The sequence below is a fragment of the Miniopterus natalensis genome, chromosome 1, assembly GCF_054644295.1.
Source record: "Miniopterus natalensis isolate mMinNat1 chromosome 1, mMinNat1.hap1, whole genome shotgun sequence".
NCBI lineage: Eukaryota > Metazoa > Chordata > Mammalia > Chiroptera > Miniopteridae > Miniopterus > Miniopterus natalensis.
The window spans coordinates 86739648-86760205 of NC_142081.1; the positions used below are offsets into that span (position 1 = coordinate 86739648).

General features: G+C 35.5%; 1 protein-coding gene and 1 pseudogene across 1 annotated transcript in view; both read right to left on the reverse strand.

Moving 5' to 3' along the window:
* Nucleotides 1-20558, reverse strand: part of ZNF438 (zinc finger protein 438) — a 195991-nt gene that overhangs the window by 62926 nt on the left and 112507 nt on the right.
* On the reverse strand, nt 14105-17059 carry LOC107524419 (putative ATP-dependent RNA helicase DDX10 pseudogene; annotated as a pseudogene).

The following is a 20558-nucleotide window of genomic DNA, read 5'->3' on the forward strand; positions in this document are numbered from 1 at the left end:
TATGTATTTTTCTTTGCTGTGCTTTTCATGGTAATCTAAGAAACCATCACCAGATTCAAGGCCATAAAGATTTCTGCCTATGCTTTCCTCTCAGTTTTATATGATTTTCATTTTAGCTTTTACATTTAGGTCTTTGATCCACTCTGAGTTAATTTTTGTATATAGTGTGAGGTAGGAGTCCTTTTTCATTCTTTTTTTTTTTTTTTTCTTAATCCTCACCCAGGGATATGTTGTTGTTTTTAATTGACTGGAGAGAGAGAGAGAAAGAGAGACAGAGACAGACATTGATGTGAAAGATAAACAGAATTTTTATTTGTATTTTCATAAAAAAATACTTAGATTTACAGAAACACATTATCCTTTTACCTAGAATATTCTTGATAAAACAATGAAAAATATAATTTTTAAAATATTTAAAAAATAATTTTGTATAAACATTGTTTTTCCTAGGCTAATGCTAAATAGAGTTCAAACTGAAGCTATTATGTTCAATATATCTTTCCTATCAAAAATCAGAATTAATTTTGTATGTTTTAGAATTGAAAATATCCAGAATTACTACAAAAAAGAATCAAAATCTTAGAGTAATATGGTTCCAGCAAGAAGAAATTTTCATAACTTAACAAATAATGAAAAGAAATAAATATAATACATCAATTATGATTCATTCTCAGTTAAATAAATAAAAAGTTCAATTGGGTAAGAAAAAACAATCCTTGTGGCCAGTTAAAAGGTAGGGTCACTCTTGTTTCAAATACAAACACATCTTTTCAGTAACAGTTTGCAAAATAATGTAAAATTTTATTAAAAATCCTGAGCAAATAAAACATGTCCCACGGTATCAATATCTAGCACCTTTTCATCATTTATTTTGTGAATACCGGCAGGGTACACACTCACAACAGCTTGCTAAGATAGATATAGGTCCTATCCTTAAAAAGCTAGTTGAGAAGTCTTGCTGTGAAATAAAGGTCTTCTATGATAAATAAGATGTAAGATATCATGTTAAGCACCATCAGATTCTTTCAATAAGACATATGAAAAGATGTTCAATATCACTCATCATCAGGGAAATGCAAATTAAAACCACAATGAGGTATCACCTCACATCTGTCAGAATGTCTATCATCAATAAGTCAATAAATAAGTGTTGTTATGGATGTGGAGAAAAAAGAACCTTCATGTACTGTTGGTGGGAATGCAAGTTGGTGCAGCTAATACTGAAAACAGTATGGAAGTGCTTCTAAAAACTAAAAATAGAATTACCTTATAATCCAGCAATTCTACTTCTGGGTATTTTTTTGAAGAAATCCAAAACAATAGTTCAAAAAGACAAATGCACTCCTATGTTCACTGCAGCATTATTTACAATAGCCAAGATATGGAAGCAATCTAAGCATCCATCAATAGACGATTGGATAAAAAAAAATGTAAATATATACAGTGGAATATTACTGAAACCTTACTGTTTGCAACATGGATGGACCTAGAGGGTATTATGCTAAGACAAACACCATATGATCTCACCTATATATGGAATCTAAAAAACAAAATATACAAACAAACAAAAGAGAAAGTAATAGACATAGAGAATATTTTGATGGCTGTTAGACGAGGGGCTGGGGGCTGGGGATGTGTAAAAAAGGGGAACGGATTAAGATGTACAGATTGCCAGTCATAAAAACAGTCATGGGATGTAAAGCACAACATAGGGGATATAGTCAATAATATTTTAATTATGTATGGTGTCAGGTGGGTACTAGACTTATGGGGGCGATCACTTCATAAGTTATATAAAGGTCTCATCACTATGTTGTACATCTGAAACTAATATAGTATTGTATGTCAACTGTAACTAGAAAAAAAAAGATAACTTAAATTGCCACAAAAGTCTGAGTTTTTTTCATCTTTATTGAGGGATAATTGACATAAAAAATTGAAAGATATTTAAAGAGTACAATGTGATAATTAGATATAAGTGGTATACACTGTGAAAGGATTTCCTCCCAATCAACTTAATTAACATACCCATCACCTCACACATGTACCCTTTTTCTTTCTTTGTTTCCTTTTTTTCTTTCTTTCTTTTTTTTTTGGTGAGAACATTTAAGTTCTACTCTCTCTTGAAATTTTAATTATACAGTACAGTGTTATCAACTATAGTCACCATGCTATACATTAGATCCTCAGACATTATTCATCTAACAACTGAAAGTTTGCACCCTTATATCCCCAACACCCAAGCCTCTGGCAACCACTTTTCTACTTGGTACTGTTTCTATGAGTTCACCAGTTTTTTTAAGTTCCTTTATCATTATTGTTGAGAATATTACAAATGTCCCCTTTTTATTCCCACTGATCCCCTCCACCCCACATCCATCCCAACCCCCAGGCTTTCCCCATAACAATGTCTGTGTCCATGGGTTATGCTTAAAAACATGTAACTTTTAATCTTTTAAGGAAACTCCATACTGCTTTGCATAGTGGCTGCACCAGTCTGCATTTCCACCAGCAGTGTACTAGGGTTCCCCTTTCTCCACACTCTTGCCAGCACTTGTATTTCGTTGACTTGTTGATGGTAGCCATTCTGACAGGTGTGAAGTCATACCTCATTTTGGTTTTAATTTGCATCTCTCTGATGAGTAGCGACATTGAGCACTTTTTTCATATGTCTCTTAGCCATCTGTGTGTCCTCTTTGGAGAAGTGTCTATTTAGGTCTTTTGCCCATTTTTTAATTGGATTGTTTGTCTTCCTTTTGTTAAGTTGTATGAGTTCCTTATATATTTTGGATATTAACCCTTTATCAGATGTGTCATTGGCAAATATGTTCTCCCATGCAATAGGCTCCCTTTTCGTTTTGTGGATAGTTTCTTTTGCTGTGCAGAAGCTTTTTATTTTGATGCAGTCCCATTTGTTTATTTTCTCCTTAGTTTCTCATGCCCTAGGAGATGAATCAGCAAACATATTACTACGAGAGATTTGTCTGAGATTTTCCTGCCTATGTATTCCTCTAGGATTTTTATGGTTTCATATCTTACATTTAAGTCTTTTATCCATTTTGAATTTACCTTTGTGTATGGTGTAAGTTGGTGGTCTAGTTTCATTTTTTTGCATGTATCTGACCAATTTTCCCAACACCATTTACTGGCAAGACCATCTTTACTCCATTGTATGTTCTTGCCTCCTTTATCAAATATTAATTGACCATAATGGCATAGGTCAATTTCTGGGTTCTCTGCTCTGTTCCATTGATCAATATGTCTGTTCTTGTGCCAGTACCAGCCTGTTTTGATTATAGTAGCTTTGCAGTATAACTTGATATCTGGTATTGTGATCCCTCCAACTTTGTTTTTTCTCAATATTGCCGTGGCTATTCAGAGTGTTTTTTGGTTCCATATAAATTTTTGAAGTGTTTGTTCTAGATCTGTGAAATATGCCATTGGTATTTTAATAGGGATTGCATTGAATTTATAGATTACTTTGGGTAATATGGACATTTTAATGATGTTAATTCTTCCGATCCATGAACATGGTATATTTTTCCATTTGTTTATATCTTCCTCTATTTCTTTTTTCAGTGTCCTGCAGTTTTCTGAGTAAAGTTCTTTTACATCTTTGGTTAAGTTTATTCCTAGGTATCTTATTTTTTTAGGTGCAATTGTAAATGGAATTGTTGTTTCAGTTTCTGTTTCTGAAAGTTCATTATTGGTGTAAAAAAATGCCATCGATTTCTGGGTGTTAATTTTGTATCCTGCTACCTTGCTGAATTCATTTATTAAATCTAGTAGTTTATTGGTGGAGTCTTTAGGAGTCCCTATGTACAATATCATGTCATCTGAAAATAATGACAGATTTGTTTCCTCCTTTCTAATTTGGATGCCTTCTATGTTTTCTTCTTTTCTGATCACTGTGGCTAGGACTTCCAGTGCTATGTTGGATAAGAGTGGTGAAAGTGGACACCCCTGTCTTGTTCCTGCTCTTAGGGGAAATGGTTTTAGTTTTTGCCCATTGAGTATGATGTTGGCTGTATTGTCATATATAGCCTTTATTATGTTGAGGTATGATCCCTGTATTCCTACTTTGCTAAGAGTTTTTATCAAAAATTGGTGTTGGATTTTATCGAATGCTTTTTCTGCATCTACTGATACGATCATGTGATTTTTGTCTTTCAATTTGTTTATGTGATGTATCACGTTTATTGATTTGCGAATATTGCACCAGCCTTGAATCCCTGGAATAAATCCAACTTGGTCATGGTGTATGATCTTTTTAATATGTTGGTGGATCCGATTTGCTAATATTTTGTTGAGGATTTTAGCATCTATGTTCATCAGGAATATTGGCCTGTAATTCTCTTTCTTTGTAGTGTCTTTATCTGGTTTTGGAATTAGGCTAATGCTGGCTTTGTAAAAAGAGTTTGGAAGTGTTCCTTCCTCTTGGATTTTTTGAAATAGTTTGAGGAGAATAGGTGTTAGGTCTTTGAATGTTTGGTAAAACTCCTCTGTGAAGCCATCTGGGCCACAGTTTTTATGTGCTGGGAGCCCTTTGATTACTGCTTCCACTTCACCAGCAGTTATCGGCCTATTTAGACTTTCTGACTCTTCCTGGTTGAGTTTTGAAAGGTTGTATTTTTTTTAGGAATTTATCCATTCATCCAGGTTGTCTAGCTTGGTGGCATATAGTTGTTCATAGTATTTTCTTATAATCCTTTGTATTTCTGTTGGGTCAGTTGTTATTTCACCTCTTTCGTTTCTGATTTTGTTTATTTGGGTCCTCTCTCTTTGTTTCTTGATGAGTCTGGTCAAAGGTTCATCAATCTTGTTTATCTTTTCAAAGAACCAGATCCTGGTTTCATTGATCTTTTGTATTTTTTTTTAGTCTCTGTATCATGTATTCCTGCTCTGATCCTTATTATTTCTTTCCTTCTACTTACGCTGGGCTTTTCTTATTGTTCTCTTTCTAAGTTTTTAAGTTGTAGGATTAGAGGGTGTATTAGAAGTTTTTCTTGTTTTTTGAGGTAGGCTTGTAGTACCATGAACTTCCCTCTCAGGACTGCTTTCATTGTGTCCCACAGATTTGGAGTTGCTGTGTGTTCATTTTCATTTGTTTCCAGGAAGTTTTTTCTTTCTTTTTAAATCTCGTTGGTAACCCATTCATTGTTTAAAAACATGCTTTTCAGCCTCCACATGTTTAAATGTCTTTTAGTGTTTATTGTAGTCGATTTCTATTTCATGCCACTGTGACATGAGAAGATGCTTGATATGATTTCAATCTTCTTGAACTTTTAGACTTGTTTTGTGTCCTAAAGTGTGGTCTATATTCGAGAATGTCCCGTGTGCACTTGAGAGAAATGTATATTCTGCAGGTTTGGTGTAGAATGTTCTGTAAATGTCAATTAAATCCATCTGATCTAGTGTATTATTTAGGGTCACTGTTTCCTTGTTGATTTTTTGTCTGGAAGACCTATCCAGTGAAGTCAGTGGCGTGTTAAAGTCCCCTAATATGATTTTATTGTTGTCAATCTCTCCCTTAAAGTCCTCTAGAAGTTTTTTTTTTTATAACTTTAGGTGCTCCTATATTGGGTGCATATATGTTTGTCAGGTTTAATCCTCTTGCTGGATTGATCTCTTTAGTATTATGTAATGACCTTTCTTGTCTCTTGCTATGGTGTTCATTTTGAAGTCTATTTTGTACGAAATGAGTATTGCTACCCCAGCTCTTTTTTGATTTCCATTTGCCTGGAAAATTTTTTTCCATCCCTTCACTCTCATCCTTTGTGAATCTTTTGTACTGAGGTGGGTCTCCTGTAGACAGCATATATTTGGGTCATGTTTTCTTACCCATTCAGCCACCCTATATCTTTTTATTCCGGCTTTTAATCCATTTACATTTCAGGTTATTATTGAAAGATACGTATCTATTGCCATTTTGTTCCTTTATACCTATGTTTCTCATTCTCTTTATTTCTACTTCTAATTTTAACAGTCCCTTTAACATTTCTTGTAATGTTGGTTTTGTAGTGATAAAGTTTTTTAACCTCTTTTTGTCTGGGAAGCTCTTTATTTCACCATCCAGCTTCATTGATAATCATGCTGGATAGCATAGTCTTGGTTTCAGATCCTTCTTTTGAATTACCTTGAATACTTCATGCAATTTCCTTCTGGCCTGTAGAGTTTCTGATGAGAAGTCAGATGACAGCCTTATGGGGACTCCTTTGTGGGTAACAGATTGCTTTTCTTTAGCTTCCTTTAAGATTCTCTTTCCCTGGCTTATTTCACTTAGCATAATATTCTCCAGGTCCATCCATACTGTCCCAAAGGGTACGAGATTCTTCTTCTTTACAGCTGCGTAGTATTCCATGGTGGAGAGGGACTGGGGAGGGGGAAGGACCGGGGTGGAACGGGTCATTGGGGAGAAAAAGGGACATCTGTATTATTTTAAACAATAATAAAAAATAAAAAAAATCAGTGAAAAAAAAAAAGATTCTCTCTGTCTTGGATTCTTGGTATTTTAATTATAATGTATCTGGGCGTGGGCCTATTTAGGTTCTTCTTGTTTGGGACTCTCTGTGCCTCCAGAACTTGTGCGACTTTTTCTTTGACTAGGTTAGGGAAGTTTTCTGCCATTATTTCATCAAACAGGTTCTCTAACCCCTGTTTACTTTCGACCTCCTCTGCCACTCCTATAATGCAAATATTGTTACTTTTTTTGCTGTCCTACAGCTCCCTTAAACTGTCCTCCTGTTTTTTAATTGTTTTTTGTTTTGGGGTCTCTGATTGAGTGATTCTTTTCTACCCTGTATTCTAATTTACTGATATGATCCTCTGCTTCCTCTAATCTGCTGTTTATCCCTTTTAATGTATTCTTTATTTCTGCTATGTCATTCTTCACTTCTGACTGGTCATTTTTCATAGTTTCCAAATCTTTTTTCATGCTGTTGAGCATCCTTACAATCCCTATTCTGAACTCTATATCTGAGAGATTGCTTATCGCCATTTCATTTGGCTCTTTTTCTGGAGACTTCTCTTGTTCTTTCATTTGGGGCTTGTTTTACGGTTGCCCCATTTTGGCTCCTTTTTTGAGTTTTAAGTGATAAGTAGATCTGCTAGGACTCTCAGTCTTTTTGGAGGGTCTCTGGTACAGGCCAATGTCAGACGCATTTTGTGACTAGCCCTGAGTACCCTGTTTGGGGCTAACAACAACTCCAGGCTTGAAGTCTCCTCTGCTGGGGCTGGGAGTGTTTGGACAGGACTAAGATGCACACCAAAGTCTGCTTTTCTAAGGCCTGGGTCCCAAAGCAGATCAAGCAAAGACTCAAAGCACCCAGAGGTCTGCCTCTGCCTGCAGGCTGACTAATGTGATTCTCTTAATGAGCCTCAGACTGTAGAAGCTCCACAGGGTGGGGTGGCTGGTCGTTATCAGTCTCTTATCAAGCCTCAGGCTATAGAAACTCCTCTGGGCAGGGTAATAGGCTTTCCAGCAGGGTGGGGCAGTTGCTTCCCACCTCAGGCAAAAACTGAAAATTCACATCCCAAGAAAGATGTCTTCCATAGTCTGGGGGAATGGCTCTCCCCAGGCTCTCCCCACACAGCTCCAGTTCACTCCACTCTCCCTCCGCTGGAGCCCAACGTGAGTGGCTGCACAGGAAACTTTGGGCATTGTCCCTTTAAGAGGGGCCTGCAGTTCCAGCTGAGTCTCCCTGGCTGACAGAAACCCTGCTGTTTTTCACAGCCAGAAGTAATGTGGGCACTTTTCTCAGTTCTGGTGCTCTTGGCTGGGAAGCCCAGCCTGAGGTTTAGGCCCCAGAGTCCTCAGTGGGACCCCCCACAGCTGAGAGATCCCTCCGCACCTTCAGCTGCTGCCTGGGGGAGCCCCGCCAGCCCTCTCGTGCCAGAACTTCCTACCAGTCTCTGTGCGGTCTCTACTTTTCCTCCTTGGTTATGAGGGTGCTCTTCAGCTTGTCTTCAGCTGGTTTTGGGATGTTTTTTCTATGTTTTAGTTGTTAATCCAGATTGGTCCTGGGAGAGTGTCAGTGTAGCTTCCACTCAGTCCGCCACCATCTTGGATCTTTTTTTTTTTAAGATTCCACATCTAAGTGACATCATGCACTGTTTTTCTCTCTGTGGCTTATTTCATTTAACATGTTGCCCTCCAGATTCATCCATTTTGCCACAAATGTCAGGATTTCTTTTTTAAAGGCTGAATAATATCCACTGCATATATACCGTATTGTTTTTTTAAATTTACCTATATTGTTGAAAGTCTAACAGATGTCCCCTTTTATTTCCCCATTGACCCCCTTCTCCCCCTCTCCCTCCCCGCCGTACCTTGGGTATTGTGAATATGGTTGCAATGAACATGGGAGTACAGATTGGTCTTTGAGATAATGGTTTCATTTCCTTTGGATATATTCCCAGAGTGGAACTGCTGGGTTATATGATAGTTCTATTTTTAATATCCTGAGGAACCCCTATACAGTTTTCCATAAAGGCTGTACCAGTTTACATTCCCACAAACCATGTACAAGAGTTCCCTTTTTCCCACATCTTTACCAGCATTTGTTATCTTGTCTCTTTGATAATAGCTATCCTAACAGGTGTGAGGTGATATCTCATTGTGGTTTTGATTTGCATTTCCCTGATGATTAGTGACGAGCACCTTTTCATGTACCTGTTGGCCATCTGTATGTCTTCTTTCAAAAAATGTTTATTCAGGACCTTTGCCCAATTTTAAATTGGGTTTTGTGTTTTTTTACTATTGAGTTGTATGAGTTCCTTGTTTATTTTGGATATTATTTCCTTTTGGAATATTTTCTCCCATTCATAGGATGCCTTTTCATTTTGTTGATGGTTTTCTTTGCTATGCAGAAGCTTTTTAGTTTGATGTAGTCCTACTTGTTTACTTTTGCTTTTGTTGACTTTGTTTTGGGGAAAACTGTAAAGGGTCCATGAGATGCATATTATTTCTTCTCACTGTATATGAATTTAAAATTATCCCAAATTGAAAAGTTTAATAAAAACAGCTTTAAGGTGCTTACAGCACATTCTCAAGGATAATTACATTATCCATCCTTGAATGCAGGATTCTAATTTTTTAAGTAGTCTTCATCTAGTTTATCTATGTTCCACCTTTGCTGGGGTCAGACCATGAAGAAAGGCAGATTTAGGTAGACAAAAGGAGAAATGTCTTGAGGTTGTAAAGAATATAGTAAAAACATATTAATATTTTAAGAAGTAGATCTTGAAATGTACTTGAAAGTTTGAGATCACAGTGACATAAGTATTTATGACCTAAGAATAAATGCCTCCTTTGGTACTTTAAAGTATTTTTAAAAATCACATAGAATTAAATTACAAAGCTAACACACTTGTTTATGCAGCTGGTCTTTTTAAAAATTGAGAAACTTTAAACCTACAATTCTAATAGGCTTACTGGTGACACCCCAATCCTTTGAAAAAGAAATGAAATATCATAAATCATCTGACAGTTCTTAAGCTTAGATTTTTATCATCACTCAGATGCTTTAAAAACAAAAAGCAATATGAAAGGATAAGGTCTTGTTTTGTGCCCTATAAAGTTTAAGACAGAAAATAAGTCATACTATTAAATGTCATTTAGAATCCTAACCTCAATACTTAGGATTAAATTGGCATAATATTCTGGTCATTCTTATGAGAATTGATGCAAGTAGAGTAGCTTTCCTTACAAAATATTTCAGAACCTGGCACTTCCTGTGATAAATGAAGCAATAAGGCACTGGAACTGCAATTACATATATTTAAGTACTTCAGGTATGCAACCAGACTGTCATCTTGCTGGATATCTAGCACTATGAATTTATTATCTGGCATCCAAAGGAATATTTGAATACTTATAAAGAGTAAAGGGTTGGGGTAGGCCCTTTTAATTTTAAGCTACAAGTTTAGGACCACATTATAGCTAGAGTTAACCTTTATTTTCTGACAAGTTGATTTAATGAAAAATATTCACAGATTTTGCAAGAAATGCTAAAATAAAAAATCTATAAATACACTGACATGTTTAAGACTCAAGAGAAGAAGAGTAATATATAAGTGTTAGCCACAGAACCTGAAAATTTTTATTATACCTAAGTTTTAAGAAAATAAATTCTGGGAGACATACTCCATGACCTGGTTGAAAGGTAATTTAATAATTGGTCAGTAATCAGTTCAAGTGACATTCCAATTCATAAAAGTGTGCCCTCCGAAGTCCCCTGGACTAGCAGTAGGGCCTATATAAGACTGTAATCATTTTAAATTTCAGCAACTTTTCCTAATTCATTTGTAAAACACAGCTAACAAATCAGTAGCCTCCAAATTACAGCTTAACCAGTGTACATCTCTATCAAGCTGTGTAGTCATTTGATAAACATTTGAATAAATGACCAAATTAATGACATCAGAAAGTCAACTTATGTCTCACATACCATATGGTTGCTAATGAAGAATTCTTAAAGATTACTTCATTTTAAAATGTACAACTTGTTTCTCATGAAATTGTTAAATATTGAATATATACCAAACAATATTAAACATATGTGTAAGTGGAAAAAAAGTAAAATAAAATGAACACCTGCATTTCCACTACCCAGTTTAGGGAATAAAGCATTACTAGTAACTTTGAAGTTACCTTTATGGCTCTTCCCATTCCAATTCTAATCCTCCTTGCCATGCCCTCTCCTCAATGACCCTGCATTTTTTTTACTTTATCGTATGTATCCCTAGTTAATATAGTGTTTAATTTTGCAATATTTTGGATGGAATTATATTGGTTGGAATCATATTGGAAGTATTCTTATATGTTCACAAGATTCACCCAATCTAGTATGTTTGAATATAGCCCAATTTATGCATTCTCTTGTTGGGTATCTGAATTCTTCCCAGTGTTCTGGAACATTGTCACGCATGTTTCTCTTTGTTCCCTTTAAGAGTTTCTGTTTTAGAGTGAAATTTCTGGGTTGGTATATAGAAAAGTTATTACATAGTGACAAATTGTTTTATATTTTTGATCCAATTTCTTTAACCACTAGCAAGGGTAAGAGGGCAGGATGCTCCATCTCCGTGCCAATACTTTTCCAGATCTTGTGGATATAAAACAGTATCTTCCTGTGATTTTTTTAAAGCTCCTTTTTCATTCCTTTGAAGTGAAATTTACATAAGATGACACACACAAATCTTAAGTGCACCATTCCATGAGTTTTAACAAATGCATACACCTTGTAACCCAAACCATTACCATCACCCCAAAGTAAGTTTCTTCATAATCCTTGTCAGTCATTCCCAGCTTCATCCCACTCTTTTGATTCCTGTACCTCCCAGATAAATTTTGCTTGTTCTAAAACTTCATAAAAATGAAGTAATACTGTATGCATTATTATTATTATTATTATTTTGTTAATCCTCACTCAAGTATATATTTTCCATTGATTTTCAGAGAGTGGTAGGGAGGCGTGTGCATGAGAGAGAGAGAGCGAGAGAGAGAAACATCGATGTTAGAGAGATACATTGATTGGTTGCATCCCACACACATCCCAACCGGGGCTGGGGATCGAACCTGCAACCCAGGCAAGTGCTGTTGACTAGGAGTGGAACCCTTGACCCTTAGGTGCATGGGCCGACACTCTAACCAGTTAGCCATGCTTATTCTTTTATATATGACTTCTTTAGTTCCTTTAATAAGATTCATCAATGTGTTGCAGGGATCAGTAGTTTGTTCCTTTTTTTTCCGAGTAGTATTCTATTTTATGAATATACTACAGTCTGTTTATCCATTCTCTTACTAAAGGACATCTGGGCTATTTCTAGTTTTTGGCTAGTATGAATAAAGCTACATGTACACATACTATGTATGTCTTGTGAACATCTGTGTGTGTGTGCGTGCGTGTAGTTACATTTTCATTTTTCCTGAGTAAGTACCTAGAAGTAGAATTGCTGAATCATCACATAAGTGTGTTTTTAGCTTTATAAGAAATTTCCAGATATTTTTCCTAAAAGGTGGTAACATTTAACCCTCTGACACAATGTATGAGAGTTCCAGTTACTCAACAGCCTTACTAACATTTGTTGTTATTAACCTATTTAATTTTAGCCATGCTTGTGGGTATCTCATTATTATTTGAAGTTGCATTTCCCTGATTAATGATGTTAAGCACATGCTTAGTGGCCATCTGAATATCTTCTGTTGTGGAGGATATATGTTATAAAGCAGCTTTTCAAATTATTTGCCCCCTACCCCCACTTTTTTGTTTCTGATTGTATTTTTTTTTAAGTTGTATATATTTTTTTAACTATGTAGCCTTTGACAAATATATCTTTATTAAATATTTTTCCCCAGTCTGTGGCTTTTCTTTTTGTTTTCTTAATGGTGTCTTTGATGAGCATACATTTTGTTTTGTTTTGTTTTGTTTTATAAAGTCTAATTTGTAATTTTTTCTCTTATGGTTATTGCTCTCTGTATTTAAATCTCTGCCTACCTCCAAATCATGAAGATATTCTCTGATTTTTCTTCCACAAGCCTTATGGTTCTAGCTTTACATTTAATATATCTCAAATTAATTTTTATGCATGGTGCAAGGTAGGAATCAAGATTTATTTTTATTCAATATAAATATCCAGTTGTTCCAGCACTATTTATTTAAAAACTTCCCTTTCCCCACTGGGTTGCTTTGAAGCATGCTGGAAATCAAATCACCGGAAACTGTGGGTCTATTCTGGCCTTTCTGTTCACTGATCTATTTGTGATCCTTACAGCAGCACTGCTCATCTTAGTTATTGTAACATTATGGTTATGTTATGAAGTCAAGTCCTCCAGCCATGATTTTAAAATTGTTTTGGATATTCTCAGTCTTTTACATTTCCATATAACTTTTAGAATAAGTTTGCCAATTTTGTGGGGGGAAAAAAAGCCTGTGGGGATTATGATAGGGATAATATTGAATCTATAGATCAGTTTGGGTAGAACTGCCATCTAATTGAGTCTGCCAATCCATGAATATGTCATCTCTCTTCACTTATTCAAATTTTTAGTTTTTCTCAGTAACATTTTATTGTTTTTAATGTAGAAGTTTGCATGTCTTTTGTTAAATGTTTTCAAATGTACTTTTATTAAAAGTGGGATATAGGCTTATTATTGATAATCTCAATTCAAAACTACTTGGTATTTATTAGAGCTGCTCCATCATATACTTTCTCTGTGGGAATATTAACTACATCAAAATTCTGAGCAATTCTGTTTAATAGTACATTCTGTATAGTAAGCAAGACAAAAATTTCTAAAAATGGGATAAAGACTCTATAACTTGGCAGTAAATAAAGGAATGGATTTAGTCCCAAAGCATACATGCTAGAAATGGGATCAGGAAATTTTTATAATCCACTCTCATTTTAAATATATTTTGTGACGGGGCAAGAAGGGGGCTAGATATATGATCATTTTTGTCTGGAGTTGCATTGATCCTTTAAGCACAGGACTCTTGTTACCTAACTGTTTCAAAGCTAACTCTTTTACGACTTCTGGCCCACATAACCATAACCAAGGGTTTCAAGAAGAGAGTAAGGAGTATTTAACTTTGACTTTTGAGCAAATACAACACAAGTTCCTTTTCCTTTGCTAAAGACAGGCCTGTATCCAAAGGCTTTCTTTTTTATGTAACTTACTTGTCCCACTTATTCCACTTCACTGTTGTTCCTTTATCTCATTCTCTGCTTCTTCCTGGCATCACTAATTTCATTCTCCATATCTTCAATATCTGACTCTTGACTTCTATATTTATCAGGATCTGAAAATGAACGGAACAAATTCCTCCTCACTACCACTCCAACCCTAAAAGGCATACCCTTATCTTTGGCCTTTGCTTGCTTCTTGCCAGCTTCTCTTATGGCTGTCCCTTCAAGTCTTTTCTCCACATGCCTTAACCTCCTTCCTCTATTCTCCTTGTCCTCTTCCTTAAGTCTTTCTTTTATTTTGCTTTATTAAGGTTGACACTCCTATGATGCTTTTCCTTAGTATCTCTCATAATGGATTTCTATATTGGTGGCCATTGGTGAACCAACTTCCCTTTGTCAGTAAATGTTATTTCCTTATTCATTTAAAATGCTTATTTTTTCTTTGTTTGTTTCTGTGACTTTCTTGATTTTCTGAGCTCATCAGTATTAGGAGCAGATTGAGTTTGAGGCCCCTTGTGTGTACTACTTTCTCTCCCATTTTCTCCTGCATCTGCTTCTCTCTGCCCCTCCTTCCACCCTCTTCGTTAGTAATACCACTAGCCAGCTTGTCCTTCCTCTCCTGCTTCTGGTCTCTTCCCACCTTACTGAAGGATGGACATTTTCACACTGAAATAAGCTCTAAATTCTTCCACTTACTCCTTGGTGAGTGATAGAGCCCTAAGCTCATTAACAATTCTTTGATCAGTTGTTTCTACATTTTCTGAGAAATCTTATCCAAGTTATCATAGCAAGTTCAAGAGACATAGCATATTTGAGTAAAGGTAACACGTTCAAATCAAATACTTCTTCATCCTTCATCAGATATACTAACATATGTAGGAAACAAAACACCTTTGAGCTCTTTAATTGTTGATCTTGGGCTAAAAATTACTCCAGGTGTTTTTTTTCTAGATTCCCATAAGTTTTTCTGGATTGATTTTTATTTCCTTCATAGGCACTTTCTTCTCAAGAAGTTGCTATACAATCCTTTTTTTCTTCTGAGGGAAGCAAAATTAATAAAGCTTCATCATCTACTTGGCAGGTCTATCTGCTCTGTGAGTATGAGTTGGCATCCTCTGGGTAATCAAAGGGAAGAACCCAGTTCATGGCCTGACTGTCCAATACCCTGGCTGCAGTATCTGTAGCAAAGAGCACCGTTAGTGCTCTTGCAGATAAACTTCATACAGACTTTCACTTTCCTTACCTGCTGCTGTCAACCACAGGAGTCAGGAATAGAAATACCAGAGTACAGGAAGTAGAAAACTCGGTTTAGATACTGAACCTCTTTTACAACTGAAAAAATAATACTCTTATTCAGATGGCTTCTCAAAAAGGAATATGAGATACTTATTTTTACTATAGCTCACAAACTATGTAGTTTTGTTCCACAGTGACAGGGGTGTTATAGTTTACTTTTCTCATCAACCCAAACATATTTAGAGTTTTTCAAACTCAAGCGTACAAGGTCTTTTACAGATTTGATTTGTTTTGCCTGGAAAAAACCAAAGTTAACTGTTTTGGGGGAAGGTTTTTGATAACAGCATTCCCAGTATCAACAAAGTCTATGCCCAAGATTTGTCATCATGAACTAAACTTTGGAGATTGTTATGAATACTTATTGGTTCATCCTTGTGTTTAAATAGTCAAACTTGTATGCAAACAAGTATATTTATGTGACTGATCTCAAACAACTTGTCTCAGATCCTTTTCATCAATGATGAGATTGTTGAGAAGTTCCTGATTCTTTCCTACTTCTTGGAAAACTCAAAGGCCTGAGAAATAGATCCGTTCTCTCATAGGTAGTATTATCAGAACCCACAGTCCATCTTCAAAGTCTATTACAAATGATAAAAAGCTTCCAGCACTGGGACAGAAAAGTCAGAGTCTTGCCAGATCCCATTCTAGCACCTCCAAGTACATCTGTAGTTAGTATTGCCTCAATAAAGGTGCAAAGGAATAATTTTTGAAAATATTTTTAAGTTTGAAACTATTTGCCTGTTAACTTAAACTTGAATGGGAGTTTGGGTGGATATAAAAATCTACAAGTTCCTATTATTTTCTTGAAAATCTTCTAAGTATACTCCATTTTCTTGCATTGAATGATATCTGAGACTCATAATTTCCCACTTATAAATAACTCAACCTATTTGTCTGGCTCCCCCAAAGAAATCTTTCTTTACCTCTGAAGTCCAGCAACTTTACCAAACCCAGACACACTGTATGTCCTTTCAATATTCAGATTCTAGTTGTCTTTTATTTTAAAAAATCTTAATCTGTAAACACTAATTTTACTTCATTGGCTTGGGTATCTTGTATCTACAATTATACATATGAGGGATCTGCTCTGCCTGTCTTCTGTATCAGTGGTCCACAAATTGAGGGATATTTAAGGCTACATGAAGGCTTTCCAAGAGATATGTGGGCACAGGTATGAAGTATCTGTGAAATACGTTTTTACTGATTTTAGAGCAAGAAGAAGGGAGAGGGAGAGAGAGAGAGCAGAACTTTGATGTGAGAGAGAGAAGAATCAATTGGCTGCCTCCTGCACGTCCCACACTGGGGATAAGCCCGCAACCTGGGCATGTGCTTTGACTGGGAATCAAACCGGCAATCTTTTTGGTGCATGGGACTATGCTCAACTGAGTCACACCAGCCAGGGAAGCACACATAGTTTTAAGACAATAAATTTCAGATCCTCGGCTTCCATCATTCCTATAATTGATCTTTCTGGGATTGTACCTGCAGCTAAAGTATCATGCCAACCTCTTTCTCATTTTATCTTGCCCTCCTTCACAATCACTCTTTTCCCACTTAAAAAAAATGTAGCCCTAGTTAGTTTGGCTCAGTGGTTAGAGCACTGGCCTGCAGACTGAAGGATCCTGGGTTTGACTCTGGCCAAGGGCAAGTACCTTGGTTGCAGGCTCCACCCCTGTCCCCAGTCCGGTTGGGTGTGTGTGGGAGGGAGCCAGTTGATGTGTCTCTCTCACATTGATGTTCCTTCCCCCCCCCTCACTCTCTCTGAAAAGCAATAGAAAAAATATCCTCGGGGAGGATTAAAAAAAAAAAAGAAGAAGAAATGAATACCACTCGGTAATCCTGTCTAGTGCATTTTCATGGATTAGAAAACCCTGCAGGATGCCAAATCTATAAATCCTCCTTTAATCAAAGCACTACAATACGGATCTGTTCTTTCCCCATCATAGTTATACATATAACATATATTTGATGAAGAAATGAAGTATGTGGGCCCATGTTAGTGTATTATAAGTTCAGATGTATAATAGAATGAAGCAGTAGTGCACAAATTTCTACTTAAGGATTTTACCTCTTCCATACCCTTATCATTATAAAAGAATCATTTCAATTCTGGGACACTTCAGTGAGTGCAAAAACATATTGAAAGTAGTAGTATCTTCTTATACCCAGGCAACACATGATAAGGCTCCGTGTCTTATCAATTTATCTATATCAGAATTCAGCTGTGCAATGGCTGTCGTGAAAGACATTAACATATTTATTTAAGTTAAAAAATCAAGGTGGACCTTTACTAACAGAAAGAAGTCTGATGTGGAAGATAGGTTTAAAATTGGAGACTGGCTTTGTCAGTTAGATTAAATGGCAACCGTTTCCCCTAAATTGAGTGATCTACATTTATAGCTGTAACGCTTTGATAAAAATACATTGCAGACATATTTAAAATAAAAATCTCTCTAAAAATTCATACAGTGGCAAATATGTACTAAAATGCATAATGCTTCTAAACATCCCTTCCTAAGTATATTGGGTTAAACAAGGTTCCTCTAAGCAAAAGAGTAGTAAGTACAATAGTCACTAGATAAATCTTAGTTAAGCCTTTTTGATAAACTTCCTCAAACTCAGAAAGAGATCATAAATTTCTTTGCAAGTCAGGTAGTTCCCAAGTCTTTGCTTTCTACAGATGACTGAATAATTAGGTTGTCAGTAGCTTATTAAAATAATTTATAGATCACAATGAAAAACGTTAATAAACGATGCAATTCTGGAATATCATAAACAATAATATTTTAAAATTAAAGGTGTTTCATCACTTTTAAGTGTGTATTTGACTTGACTCACTTCTCTCATTTCTAATTTCTATGACCTCACTATTTTTTTGTACTATCTCTTTTCTCTTGCACTCTTCCAATTTTTCTTTTATGTCTTTGGTAGTTTTGCTTTTTTTCCAATTTTTTACTGAGGTCTGCTTCTAATTTTATGATTAAGCTTAATTTTAATTATTAATTTACAACTTATAAGTTAACCATTTTCCATTTTGTGTATAATGTGAGGTAGGAATCCATTAGCACTCTCTTTCATGTGAGCAATTTCCTGCCCGAGTTGTTGCTGCTGGTCTATAGAAACGCAATTGGCTTGCCCTGGCCAGGTGGCTTAGTTAGTTGGAGCGTCATCTAGTACACCAAAAAGGTTGCGAGTTTGATCCGCGGTCTGGGCATGTATAGGAGGCAACTGATCAATGTTTCTCTCTCATATTGATGTTTCTTTCTCTCTCTCAATTCTTCTCTCTTTAAAAATCAATAAAAACATATCCTTGGGTGAGGATTAAAAAAAAAATACAATTCTGTTTCCTATACTGAAAATTCTATCCATCATTTTTCACACTGATGTACAATGCTAGCTTTGTCATAAATCAAGGTTCCATATATACATGGATCTGTTTCTGAAATCTCTATTCTTTCCATTGGCCAATTTGTATATCCTTACACCACACACTGGCTTAATTATTATAGTCTTATATTAAGTCACAATATAAGGCAGGAAAAATACTTTGTTATTCAGGAGTCACTTTGTAATTTTCAGGTTACTCCTCTTCCATATAAATTCAGAATTATAATGTTAAGTATAATAATAATAATAATAATAATGTTAAGACTCCCAAAATTTGTTCGGAATTTATTGTAAGTGCATTGAGAGAATTAATATCTTTGCAACACCAAGTCTTCCAATCCATATATGGTGATTCTCTCCATTAAACTAGATCACAGTTAATGTCTTTCAATAAAAGTTTATTACTTTCTCAATAAAGGTCATAAACATTATTTGTTAGATTTAGTCAAATCTTATTTATATTGCATTGTTTTTGTAAATTTTATATTTTTAAAATTATATTTTCTTCAGTAACTTCACTGTGGAGAAACCTGGCAGACACTACCTTAACCAAGTTACCAAGGTTAATATCACCAGTAATATAATGTGTTATAATCAGGAGAAAACATAAGACAAACTCAAACTGAGGTCCAATCTACAAAAGACCTGACCACTACTTTTCAAAGGTATAAGGTCCCTGAAAGAAAAGACCAAGAAATTGATACAAATTGGAGTAGACTAAAAGGGATATAGCTCTCTGGATGTGATCCTGAAAAAAGGACATCAGTAGAAAAACTGGGAAAATCCAAATAAAGGCAAAGCTTAGTTAATTAGACTAATGTTAATTTCTTAGTTTTGGAAAAAATATACTATGGCTATGTAGGATGTTAATTCTTTCAACACAAAATGTTTTTAAAATTACATTTTCTGTTTTGTTGTTACTGCTGGTCTATAGAAGTGCAATTTCCTTTCCTATGTTGATTTTATATCCAAAAACCTTGCTAAACTCTAGTTAATTCTAAGAATTTAGTGTGGTGTTATGGCAATAATATAATTTGCTAATAATGGCCAGTTTTTTCTTCCTTTCCAGTCTTCCACCTCTTCTTTTAGGGTTTTTTGCATCTTAATCTGCTGGCTAGGATGTCTGATACAATACTGAATAGAAATGGTGATATCAGGGATCCTTATCTTTTAAGAATTAAATTATACCTCTTGATGTCCAGAGGTAATTTAATGCCATCAGAATAGGAAAATAAGTTGCTTTTGGCTTTAAACATTTCTATCTTAGAGGTAGCAATATCATTTTTTTAGTTTCAAATACTAAAATGTTTATTTAAAAAGTATAAAAGAATATATCAAAGAAAAGGAAGTAACATGAAGACACAAAACAAAAGCAATATGGTATTATTAAAACAAAATAAAAGTTGTGTCATTAATTTTGTTAACCTATAGACTATTAATATGTCCTACCTTTGCTTTTTCCCTGTGTCATTGTATGGAGCTGTCACTGAGAAGTGGCTGCCCAGCCAGAGTCTCATTTTCAAATCCTCCCCTCTCGCACCAGATGTGGCCTTGTGAATAGTTCTTCCCAAAAGAATGTCAGCTGAGTGACTGAATGTGAGTTGTCAGGTTGTGGCTTTTCAGAAGCAGGTGAGGTATGTTCATAGTTTCTTTCCCTGCCTGCTTGAGGACTCAAGGTGAGTTTATAGGTTAGGAATGCCTTCACTGCACTTTCATTAGCCATAAATACACTTGAATTAGGTTTAAGCTATTATACTTGTGGAGTCCACTTATTACAGCAGTTAGCATTCCCTAACTAACATAAAAAATGGTATCTTTAAATGGGGTGCAGACCAAACAAAAAATCTAAAATATCTAGCAACAGCTTAGCAGCCAGGCAGCAGGAAATGAAGAAACTGAGTAAAGGATGGAAAGATAGTTATGTCATGTAGTCACAAAACACTTCATAAAAAACTGCCTGCCAAAAGGAATCCATACTGACAGAAGCCAAAAAGTGGTTGCCTCCAGGGGAGCAAAGTGGGGAATTAACTGGAAAGGGCTGTCCATCTGGGGTAATGGAAATGTTCTATACGTTACTTTGGGTGGTGGTTTACACAGGTGTATACAATTATCAAAACTCATTGACCTGAATGCTTAAGAGCTGTATGTTTATGTAAATTACACCTCAGCTTTTTAAAAAAATGCCTGAG